This window comes from Coenobita brevimanus, chromosome 12 (assembly GCF_032717465.1).
Source record: "Coenobita brevimanus isolate Jiangsu-jjx chromosome 12, ASM3271746v2, whole genome shotgun sequence".
In the NCBI taxonomy this organism is placed as follows: domain Eukaryota; kingdom Metazoa; phylum Arthropoda; class Malacostraca; order Decapoda; family Coenobitidae; genus Coenobita; species Coenobita brevimanus.
Window position 1 is genome coordinate 11,809,025 of NC_136965.1, and position 13,708 is coordinate 11,822,732.

Consider the following 13,708-nt stretch of genomic DNA (forward strand, 5'->3'; position numbering starts at 1 on the left):
TGCACATGCGAAGGCCAGTAACTTACACACTTCATATCCTCCCACTATTTACAATGAAATCGTGATAGGTGAAGGTTTTGAAGTGTTCTTATGATTATAACGCAATTATTGCGCGTTGATAGTAGTTATATAGCAAAATTAATACAGCTTGCTTGAAACAGCAGTTTCAGCTAATTTAGCAGGAAGTGCTAAGAATGCAGCAAACAGCAGGAAAATTCCTGTGCGAGGTATGACAGTACATTTTCTTGATCAGTGCGACAGACTCAAACTTTCGAAAGGCTAAAGGTGGTTTCTGAAAGATAAAAAAAAAAAAAAATCTCTTGGAACACGGCAGTCAGGCGTCAAAATCCCTGTAATGGAAGAGTTAATATCGGATTAAAAGGCTTACCTGAATGTTGTCAGACCATCACTGATAATGGCGATGAGTGAGTCAGTGCGAGAGATTGTCTTGTGAAGGTGGTGGAGGCTGTGGAGGCGATGGAGTGGGAGGCGAGTGAATGCGAGCAGCCTCGTTGTCCGAATTATCAACAGGTGAGTCTTGAAGGAGGACTCGGCGAAAGTGGACAAGAAATCTGGGTCGTCAGTCACCACCACCACAGTCACACACCAAACCACCTCTCTCAGCTGCAAATGACAAAACTTCAACAAAGAAGTTGTTCAGAGCTTCTGATATCATGATGGTTTTATTGGTTGTTAATTTTCGGTTGTATATTTACCAAGCTTTGCACTGTACATGAATTGTTTTTTAACATATTTCAAAACTTTAGAAATTTTGCGTTTCGACTTCTAAGCAACTGAACTTGGAAGCCATTTCATTTGAAATACTTTCATGCCACTTGGTAGAAGAGCTTCTGGATTATAGAGTCACAGTAAAGCTGACCCAACTACCACTGCTATTTTGTGCCCTTTCTGCCAGCTTGTCATTGAGGGTTGGTATAGGTTAAAATTTTGGGTTTTAGAAGGAAAGACGGACCTAAGTTGATGGTGAAAGACGAAGAAGGAATTAAAAAGTGTTGGCAAAAGAGCAGTCTATCTATTTAACTACAGCCAGGCATTTTAATCCCGTAAGAGGTGGCATGAACAAATCGCCTCTTTGTCGCCCTCTCCCCTCCAATTCCACTGTCCTCCCCCCACCTTACACTCTCCTCTCTCATATACCTCTCTACTCCATCCCTCCATCTCATCCTCAGAGTCCACTCTCCCTCTCCTCCCAACCACCTCATTTACATACACTCCTCTAGTTAGTCTGTCGCCCTTCATCATCTCCATTTGGCCAAACCACCAGTGTATTTTGCTTGACGCTTTCTAACACATCCACATTCACACCACAATGCTCCTTCACTTCTTCATTTGTCAGTCTGTTTCTCCATATAACTCCACATGCCCCACTCCAATAACTCATTTCCGCTGCTCTCCCTCTTGACTTGTGTCTTCCAACAATGTCTAAGTTTCGCTTCCATATGCTAGAGTGTGGGTCACAATACTTTCACGTAGTGACTTTTTTACCTCCTTGCTTACTTCCCAGTTTCATATCACTGCATCCAATGAACCAGCAACTTTTCTTCCAAACTGTACCCTTTTAAGCACTTCAGCCTCCAGACTCCAATTCTTACTCATCGCACTACTCAAGTCCTTAACCCACCCCATCCCATTGACGTATTATGCGCCCTAACGTTTTGACATGCTCAGTCCCGTTGACATATATATGTGCGGGAACGTTTTTGACATATATAAACGCCCTGCAATTTTGAGGTCCATTATTTGCACATTTTTCATATTTCATGTGTGATTTTTGGTATGTATATGCAGGACACCTTCGGGCATGTCCACACTTGCTCTCGAACATATGTTGTTAACACGGCAGGCAACATGTTCAGGAACATGTATGCAGCAGTATTTGGACAGATGTATGCAAACATGTTTCAGTGCAGCTTTGAACACTGGCAGCAGAGGCAATGGGACAAGTGTGTCCATATCAGGCAGCTGAGACTTCAGCATGATGTTGCAAACATGGTCTGGATGCTGCTGTTCCCCATATGTTTGCAGCATGTTTTTTTTTTTTTTTTAACATGTCCGACTCTGGGCAAAGGCTCCAGGGCCTATTTCTCGGGGCAATGACCTATCCCAAGGCCCAGTAGTCCTTCTACACCTCCACATGTCACCACTTCGGTGCTAACACCCACCATCCATATTGAATACATGCTAGGGCTATATCATACAGGACTGGTGTTTTGGTATTAGCGGGAGTATTATTACGACATGTCGGCGGATCACCTGGTAGATCAGGAGAGTCTGCTTTTCAGGACATTTTAAATCCTTAAACTGTTCCCTGCCCCAGCCGGTATTCGATCCTGGGTCCATTAGGATTGCAGGCCGCCTCTCTACTGATTCAGCCACTGCCTCCCCCATATATATATATATATATATATATATATATATATATATATATATATAAAAGAGGTACAAGGTAGGGTAGTAGATGTTGGAGTGGCCCTGGTGAGAGAGGATAGTGTTTGGAAACTCCCTGTACTGTTGTTTGCAGATGATACTGTGTTATTGAGTGAAGAGGAAGGGAGCTGCAAGGCTTGGTGGATGAGTTTGGAAGAGTGTGTAGGAAACGGAATCTAAAGGTGAATGTAGGGAAGAGTAAAGTGATGGTGTTTGAGAGAGGTGAAGTCAGTGAATGGACAGCGAGGTTGGATGGTGAGGAATTGGAAAATGTGAGTACGTTTAAGTACTTGGGTAGTGTGATGAGTAAGGATGGAGGTTTGGAGGGTGAAGTGCTTGAAAGAGTACAGCAGGGAAGAAAGGTTGCTGGTTCTGTGAAAGCAGTGATAAGAAACAAGGATGTGAGCATGGAAGTGAAAAAGTCACTACATGACAGTATTGTGATACCAACTCTAACGTATGGAAGTGAAGCTTGGACGTTGTTGGAAGGACACAAGTCAAGAGTGAGAGCAGTGGAAATGTGTTATTTAAGAGGAGCCTGTGGAGTCACATGGAGAGACAGGCTGACGAATGAGGATATAAAGGAGCATTGTGGTGTGGATGTGGATGTGATAGGAAGCGTTATGAGGAACACACTGAGGTGGTTTGGCCATGTGGAGAGGATGGAGGGTGAAAGACTGACGAAGAGAGTGTATGTGAGTGAGGTGGAGGGGGGAAGAGGGAGGGGGAGGCCGAGGATGAGATGGAGGGATGGGGTGGAGAGGTATATGAGATAGGGGGGTGTGAGTTGGGAGCAGGGCAGTGAAATGCCGGGGGACAGGGCGACTTAGAGGCGATTTGTTTGTGGCCATCCCAAACGGGATTGAAGCGTCTGGCAATATATATATATATATATATATATATATATATATATATATATATATAATATTTATATTATATATATATATATATATATATATATATATATATATATATATATATATATATATATATATATATATATATATATATATATATATATATATTATATATATATATATATATATATATATATATATACAGGGTGAGACAGACTTGCCTACATTAAGTTTGAGAACGGCCTCCTTGCATAATTCTAAACAACAGTTACTCTGTAGCATAATATGGAAATAGACATAGTTTGGTTGTTACAACACAATTACGGTGCCGTACTAATGAAGGTGAAACATGCAGGGGAAACCCACGCAGAGTTCTTTACAAGTTTATTTACAGTCCATTCCCAAGTGTATCCACACCTTAATCATGGCTTAAGCATCTTTTAGTGACACGTTATTCACAACTTTAATCACAGTTCACGCCTCTCTTTGCTACAGGGTAGACTTGCCTACATTAAATTTGACCACGACGTCTTTGAACAATTCTAGACAATATTTATTCTACTGGATAGCAAAATCTTGAATTATACATAGTTTGGTTGTTACAGTACTTTTCGATGTTACATGGACTGTGTACTACCAAGTGAGGTCAATCCTCATTCGGTTATTCATGTTGTCTGGGGTTCAGCAGTGTTCGAATGAGGTAAACGTGGTGGGGAAGGGGATTTAACGTGGAGTGGTTAGTGTGAACCCCACATCACTCCCAGCAAAGCCGCAATGCAGGCCAGACATATCTCTACCTTGCTGGAGATACGGTGTAATACAGGGATTTACTAAATCCATTGACGGATGTGTGATGTATACATTTTACATAAGTGACTGTTGTACACATGTTACTTAGGACTCTGCTTATACTGTACAGTGTGATAACAATGCAGTATTGCTTCAGATCATTTCTGCCAACGTTTGTTCTCTTACATCTCTAGGTCTCATGTGGGTACTGGATCGGGGTGCTCATCACCATGAACGTCTACACAGATGTGGAGTATGCAGATATGCACCTCATGTTAGGGGCAGCAGGTGGGAATTCTGCACAGGCTGCACGTCTTTATGCAGAACAGTATCCGAACCGACGGCACCCAAACCCACGGACATTTACAGACGTTGATCGTAGGTTGAGGGAAAGGGGATCTGTCCGTCGATTTGCAGAAGGTGCCGGAAGATATCGACACAGGGCCCGGACAGATGAGGAAATCCTCAACCTGGTAGAGGCACATCCACACACCAGTACACGAGCAGTTGCAGCTGCATTGCATGTGTCTCAGTCACATGTGTGGAGTTTACTGAGCAGAAACCACCTGTACCCATATCATCACCAGAGGGTGCAAGGCTTGGAGCCGGCAGATTATCCAGAAAGGATTCTTTCTGTCAGTGGTATTTACAACAGCATGCCGCTGATCCTCAGTACACCAGCATTGTTCTGTTCACTGATGAGGCTACATTCACACGTGATGGTATCTTCAATACACACAACGCACATACATGGGCAGGTGCAAACCCTCGCACAACAAAACGCAGAGCATACCAGGTGAGGTTTTCCATAAATGTATGGGCTGGCATTCTTGACGACTACATTAACGGACCTCATCTGTTACTGCAGCGGCTGACAGGTGACGTGTACAGGCAGTTCCTGGAAGAGACACTGGAAGTACAACGTCGCATGTGGTTCTTGCATGACGGTGCACCTGCCCATTTTTCCCGGACATCAAGGGATTATCTAAATACTGCTTATCCCAACAGGTGGATAGGACGTGCTGGTCCTGTTCCCTGGCCACCCCGCTCTCCAGACCTGAACCCTCTAGACTTCTATCTGTGGGGTCATCTAAAGAAGTTGGTGTATGACACAGCAGTTCAAACAAGAGAGGACTTAAGACGTCGAGTCTGTGACGGGTGTGAGCACATTCGACACAACCCAGGCATCCTGGAACGCGTCAGGGAGTCGATGGTACGACGTGCACAGACATGCTTAGTGGCATGTGGGGGACATTTTGAACATTTTCTCTAGCCTGTAGCAAAGAGAGGAGTGAACTGTGATTAAAGTTGTGAATAACGTGTCACTAAAAGATGCTTAACCCGCCCCGTCCTGACGTTTTCTGGGCAGTGGTACGCCCCAGTCCCGACTTTTTTGGACTTTTTTTTGGGGGGCTCAAACATTCGCTTTTGGTGAGAAACTAAGGAAAATCACAAAGAAAGGGGTCACCGGGGTCGATAAATGGCCCTAGCAGACCCAGGTGAGTTGTACCTGTACCCACATTCTCTCACGGTAGTCTGGTCGTCTCACGTTTTCTATGGTTGCTTGGGCTGTCTGAAATGATACTGTTTACGTACATTTTCATTTATTCCAATGTTGGAAATGTGTATAACAGAAGTATATTGGGTTTTATACAGAAAGACATGAGAAATAAGGAATGTACTACTTTGAGAACCTAGTGAAATCGGTCGATTATGTCACTGATGGATAACAAACATCGTTATTTCATCAGCTATTGTATTTTTTCATGTTCCATATTACTTCAACAATAACATCATACCATTTTATACTTTACATAATTGTTTGTACATATTTTGAGGCATTATGAGAATAATTAGCGTTGAAATAGCGCTTATTTACCAAGTGAAATCATGTTCTGCCATTATTTCCTCAACTCAGATTCTAATTATTCACCTTTTATATTACTTCTAACATAACATATTACCCATTTACATGTTATACAATTGGTTTTATAGATGTACATGCTTTACGAAAAGAAATAGCATAGAATTAGCGCTTATTAACTAAGTCACTTCATGTTCCCTCATGATTTCTTCAACCCAGAATCTATTTTTCACCTTTTGGATTACTTATAACATAACATATTACCCATTCACATGTTATGCAATTGGTTACTTATAACATAACAATTTAACCATTTACATGTTAGACAATTGCTTTTACAGATGTACATGCTTTATGAAAAGAATTAGCATAGAAGTAGCGCTCATTTACCTAGGGAAATCATGTTCTGTCATTATTTTTTCAACTCAGAATCTATTTTCTCATCTTTTATACTACTTCTCACATTACATTCTTGCCTTTTCCATGTTAGACAATTGCTTTCACAGTAGTACACGATTTACATAAAGCCTTATCCTAATAATAGCACTTATTTACCTACTGACTTTATGTTCTGTGACTTTCAACTTACACTATTTTTCAACTTACATACTAACTTTACAGTAACTATACACCCATTTCAACCTCCTAGGATTAGTATCATATAATAACAAGGCACTATTATCATACTGAGCGTCACTTTATCGCATATGTACAGGCATTACCACACTGAGCGTCTTTTCATCGCTAGCACACACTTTCAATAATGAAGGTTATTGTGGTATTCTCGGAAGCACGGTTGCAGGCACAAAGCTACGTTACACTCAACGCACTGGTATCTAGTGTCTTTCCTTACAGTGCTAGGTCGTATTGTTCAGTGCCTGCACACGTGGCATCTCCGCTGGGGGTAGGGCCTTTTGGGTTGGGGAGGAATGGTAGTGGGGTAGTGGCGGTCTGCTAGCCGTAGGGGATTTTGGGCGGCAGTGGGTTGGTGGGTTCTGCTGGGAGGCCCGTCCTCGGCATACCTGGCGAAAATCTCGCGGGCCGGCTCCCTGACAAACCCCTCAAATGTCTCATTCACTCCTGTTGTCATTGCGTGGAGGTAGTGTGTATTGAGGACCGTGATGTCCAGCAGGTGGAAGAAGAGCTTCTTATAACACTTCATCGTGGTCCTGGCATAATCCACACTGGAAATCATTGAGTCTGACTGATCCACGAGCCTCATGTTTATGTTGTAGTCCAGTACAGACTCAGGTTTCCAGACGTGGTGCCTCCTCTCACTACGGTGATCGACGGCGTCTGTACCGTGCATGAGGGGACGGTGGACAGTAGAGAGGAGGTAGACTTCCCTGTTATGATTCCACAGGATGGCGAGAATGTTGTTGGCTTGAAAGAACACCACTTCGTTTCTATCAAGCTTGTTCCCCAACTTGACCATATGCCGTCGATTTCTCTTCACTGTCCCACAGATGCCGGTGTCGTTTAGGTGGAGGAACCTAGCGAGAAGAGGACTAGTGTACCAGTTGTCCAGGTACAGGACATGACCACGATGAAGGTACTCCTCTATCATAGTTTTCACCACTGCCCCTGAGAGTCCGATACTATGATCTTCTATTATGTCTGTCTGTGCGCCCATGTACAGGACCATGTCCTGCACTTAACCAGTCTTACAGTCACACATAACAAAGATCTTGAACCCTAAATGGTGTCTTTTGCTGGATATATACTGGCGAAAGGAAATATTGCCTCTCCACAGCACGAGAATCTTGTCTATGAAGAGGTCTCTTTAAGGATAAAATGAGGAGTGGAACATTTCCCATAGGTGATCAAAAACAAGCCTAACTCTCCTCATTTTATCAGTATTGCCTGCATTTGCCGGATCGTCAGCATCATAGAAGTGGAGGCGGCTGAGAATTTGTTGGAATCTATTCCTACCCATCACTTGCCCAAAAAATGGTGTTAGGGTCATAGGGTCAGTCGTCCAGTAGGCAGGAATTTCATTTTTTTTTATTATACCCATCAAAAGCACCAGGGCAAAGAATACGAACATCTCACCTAGGCTAATGGGATAGTCGTACTGCTGGGAGTGCCTGCTCGTCGTGCCCTGACGCTCACTCTCACGACGCTGGCTGCGTGCAAAGATATTGGTTTATTCAACAATCCTTTGAACAAACCGCTCCCCAAAGTACAGTTGGAAAAAATCCAATCTGGTGGAGGAAGCGTTGATGCTAGGAGGAGTGCAGCCAGACCGCCACTCCTCAGTAAATGGGTGAATGATGGGAGTAAAATTGCTCCCATCTACCCAGTCCCACTTCACATTTACGTCCCCAGCCTCATGCTCATCGTCACCTTCCTCAGGGTGGAGAGGGGATGGTGGTGGTGGAGGTTGGGGAAGTGGGAAGCGGTGCCCTTCTCCACTCGCACTCCTCTTACCTCTCCCTTTTCCTTTTCCCTTTCCCTTCCCTTTCCTTCCTTTCCCCACATCCTGGGGCTGTGGGAAGGAAGTAAGGGAATATTGGGGGTCGAATGAAGTGCCAGGGAGCGGCTGCTCCTCCCCTCCACGCTGCACACCTATACCACGTGGAGGTGTTGCCTGTCCCACACCACTCTCCCTTTCACGTATCTGTCTCCGCTCTCCCGCCCCACCACTTTCACTTTCTGCTGCCCTAACCCTCCCCACACCACTAGGTCCTGCCCCAGGGTCAATAAGAGGACCATACCTGTGGAACAGTCGCGATGTTACTTCTAACATAACATATTACCCCTTTACATGTTATACAATTGCTTTTATAGATGTACATGCTTTACAAAAAGAATTAGCATAGCAATAGTGCTACCACGTGAGCTCATGTTCCGTCATTATTTTCTCAACTCAAAATCTAATTATTCACCTTTTATATTACTTCTAACATAACATATTACCCCTTTACATGTTATACAATTGCTTTTATTGATGTACATGGAAAAGAATTAGCAAAGCAATAGAGCTACCACGTGAGCTTATGTTCCATCATTATTTTCTCAACTCAGAATCAATTTTTTCACCTTTTATATTACTTCTGACATAACATATTACCCATTGACATGTTATACAATTGCTTTCACTTTCTGCTTCCCTAACCATTCCCACACCACGCCACACACCTATACCACGTGGAGGTGTTGCCTCCCCCACACCACTCTCGCTTTCATGCATCTGTCTCCACTCTCCCGCCCCACCACTTTTACTTTCTGCTGCCCTAACCATCCCCACACCACTACTTCCTGCCACAGAACACATGGGAGGAACATACCTGCGGAACAGTCGCGATGTTACCTCTTTCCCCCGTGGCGATATCTTCTCCTTCCCCAGCCATGAAGATACGCCAGGTCCTGCTTCATCGTCCTCATCCTCGTCCTCATCATATTCTCTGTATTGTAGTTGCCTAGGTGTCAGGGATGCAGCACGTAGTGCAGGCTGGCCGTCCCTTGCCTTCCTGTATGTTATGTATTTCACTTTCCTTGGGGAAGGGACCTCCTCATCACTGCTGCTGGTAACCTCATCAGGCTGCACATAATCTTTGTGAAGGGTGTCGTCGTCCATTGGGGAATCACTGTCGCCTGTAAAGGCATCCAGGGCGACTTGTATCTCCTCCTCTGACAGACCACGACGCGCCATGTCTGACCTTGGTGACTGTTGGGAGGTAAGTGGAAGGGACAAGGGGCAGGCGGGGTCATGCTGGGTCTAGGAGCTCGCCCGCCTGGCGGCGAGTAGGTGAGGCTTGCGTAGGCGGGTGAAACAAAAATCAGGCGCTAAATTTGAAAATTGTGAAAATTATTCACCTTGCAATGTTGCCGTGTTAATTTATGTCTCTGGGATATGAGTGCACATCATGTGCGGACATGAATTCACGTCTCCGGGATGGGGCGGGTTAAGCCATGATTAAGGTGTGAATTCACTTGGGAACAGACTGTAAATGAACTTGTAAAGAACTCTACATGGGTTTCCCCTGCATGTTTCACCTTCATTAGTACAGCAGCGTAATTGTGTTGTAACAACCGAACTATGTCTATTTCGATATTATGCTACAGAGTAATTGTTGTTTAGAATTATGCAAGGAGGCCGTTTTCAAATTTAATGCAGGCAAGTCTGAATCACCCTGTATATATTGGGGCCCAGTGTCACAAGCATTGGAGAAAACTTGGACAGAACTGGGATTTTTCAAATCATTATATAGTAGGGAACCCCCGGGCAGGGACCTATGAGCTTCGCGACTATGAGCCGATAGGTGGAGGGCAGTACGTTTAGTACTCTCCCGGTGCGATGCCTCGCCCCACACCCCTGGGATCCAATTGGTTAACCCCTAAAATGTGGCCATGGACAGCCAACCCCCCCCGGGTGGTGGGGTAGGATCGCGGTCTGAGTACCTGTAGTAAAATATTAGCCAAAAATCAGAGATTAACCCTAGAACATTATACTTGGTATGGCAGATAGTAGTTATATTCAGCTTTCTCCAGAGACAGGTGTTAAGCCTTCGTGGACTACCCAAGGACTTGTGGAGACTTGCAAAAGTTAGGTAACAATATCTTCACTTTCACACCTCCAGCAACCCGGTTTCCCCTCTACCACAGCCTCATTCTGTCACAGTAAACTTTATACTACAACGTACAGGTAGTTTGGAATCCGTATTTGTACAATAAGCACTGAAAATAAGGCTAAAATCAACGGACCGAACGGCCGACATGCAGCCTGGCGGCGGTCTTCCCGTCACTCAACAAACATTTCCATTTTCACAGCTAAAAACAAATATACTACATTATTTTCAATCATGGTACTTCCCAAAACACCACCTCGGCAAGCTTTTATTCTGCCTTACGCCCATCACTTTATTCTCGTTCCTGTCAGCCGCTCGCAATGACTCGGAAGAGCTAGAACTTGCCATAATGTGTCTTTGAAAGCCTGCAGTAAACTGACGCTAAACAGGGGAAAACCGCGCAAAAAAAAGCTAGTGTGACAACTGGGGAAACAAGCGTTTCCTATTAGCATAAACTGCTTGTGAGAGGAGAGTGCAGATTTACAGTTCTGAGCAATCAGCGCGCTGCCATATATCACAGCCAGGCTGGCCGGGCCGTGGGGGTGGGGAGAGGGGAAAAATGCGATACTTGCCAATGACGGAGGTCAGTAGTACAAAGGTCAAGTATGCTAATTGTAGCTAAAGGGTGGCAGTACTGATAGACAATACCAGCTGGAACATCCTTGCCCACGTTTATTCAAAATTAACTCAAATCACAAACGCGACGATCTGCCGTTATGTCCTTTTTGGCGATCGTCGCAAACGTGACGCTTCGCATTTAAAGGGTTAATGACTGGCAAACTTATCAGCCTCTTTAATCCATTGGAGCCCAGTGTCCAGAGCATTGGACAGAACTGGGATTTTTCAAGTCTTTATAAAGTAGGGAACCCCCAGGCAGGGACCTATGAGCATCACGACTATGAGCCAATAGGTGGAGGGCAGTACGCTTAGTACCCTCCCAGTGTGATGCCTCGTCCTGCACCCCTGGGATCCAATAGGATATATATATATATATATATATATATATATATATATATATATATATATATATATATATAGTAAAAGTCCATTAATTCGAATGGCATTGGACAGAGCATCATTGAAATTATCAGAGATTTCAGATTTTTGGGTGCTACCCCAAAGACACTTAATACCATGTTTAAACTGTAATTTTGCCGAAGTGATCACTTTTCAATCATTCATAATACAATATGGCATATATTAACCCGCCTCGTCATGACCGATCTTCCATCAATGACTCCCCCCAGTCATGACCAATTTTGGATTTTTTGTTTTGTTTTTTGGCTCAAACCTCCGCTTTTGATAAGAAACATCGAAAATTTATAGAGAAATCGCTGACCTGAAGTTTAAAATACTTGATACAGGTAGGAGTACCCCTTACCTTACTGGGTTTTCTGTTAGGCAGGCTCCAAAGAAAATGAGTTCTATGGGAAGGTAACTATTCCACACCACTCATAAATGGTATTTATTTATTTATTTGGTACGAATTTATATGCAGTAACAGAGTATATTGGTTTTCACACAATAATATAGGCAATATAAGCATTGTTTCACTCACCAAACACATCAACATACCTGACCTTTTTTTGGTGACATTACTTGATCATCATTTCTTACTGTTTCTTCCTCTAATGCTATGTAAACTTTGTCCTCCACATTGTCATCAATTTGGGAATCACTCTGGCCCTGAGTTTCGTACAGTGGCACGACATGTCTTTGCTGGCCAGGCCACTGGTAACAGGTGAATTGCCGAGACAATGGCCTGCAGGGGGGGGTTATGCGGTGAAAGGCATTGTCCCTGCCTGGCATCTTGTAGAGGAAGGTGTCCCATGTTTACGTACCAAAAATCACATGCAAAAATTGAAAATTGTGCAAATTAAGGACCTCGCAATTGATACGCATTTATATACGTCAACGGGAGTGACAGGGACAAAATGGATGGACGTATATATATGTCAATGGGATGCGGCAGGTTAACATTATAGTGAAAGCTCGATTACCCAGGTTCGGATTATTCAGGTTTTGGTATATCCAGGCCCTGACCGAATGGTTCACATGTAATTATTCATAAATAGCTCCAGTTTAACCCATTGGCTGCAGTATTTAGGTGAAAGGGACCCTTTGCCTGTGCGGCTATCTTGCCAAACCTCAGCTCTCACAAAACAATGTGAAATATATATCAGTGTACTCGCCATATATCTGTGTATCCTCTAGAAATCGTTATTTTTTTCTAAAACGCCGTGGTAATGGTGAAGTTGTGAACAGAAGTTAGAAAAGTTGGTGACATAAAGCATCCTACATTTACCAAGTGTGAGGGAAAATGGAGCATCAGAGTGGTTTCTAAATAAAAACAGAATACACCGATACAAATGTAAACCACATCGGGAAATGGGTGTACTGATAAAGTACACGGCTGATGTGGACCGTGAAATATAAGAAAAATATGTGGATATGGATATGACATCGATATGAGTGATAGGGTGATGTTCTAGTCACATCGACATAACTGTTCACCTGATAATAGCTCCCTAAAATGCCCTGGTATGCTCACAAGTTAGCTAGTTAGTGACACTAAGAATTTGTCGTGTGTGTGTGTGGTTTTACCTAATTGTTCTTACCTACTTGTATCTTTACAGAAATGAGTCAAGCTCGTACTATCCCGTGTCTTAAACCATATTTATTGTACATATCCTTAAATTTGTGAATTGTTTTGGCACACACTATCATCACCTCTCTTTTTAAAATAGCTTTGGTTGATCACTACTTTTATTTATGATATCCTCCTCAAACTGTTTTTGGACTTCCCTCCTTATTCTTGTATAATCGTTTCTTGCCTGTTTGTAATTATTATATGTCCTTTCACTGTTGTGTCTTCTGTATCTATTCCACAACAAATCTCTTTTTTCTTTTGATTTTTTACATTCTGTATTGAACCATTTCTTTATTTTCTTCTCTGCTTCTTTGTGCTGTGGGATGTACTTCTGGACTCCTATTTCATAAAGCTCACAGAATTTTTCATATATAGCATTTAAATCTTGTCCTCTAAGCTCCTTTTCCCATGCTATTTCTAAGAAGTACTTCTTTGCGTCATGCTACTTTCCCTTTTTATAGTTTAGACTCTTTTTGTAACTTTCATTGCTGTTATCTATGTCATATGCAATCCTGAAGTTGGAATTTAG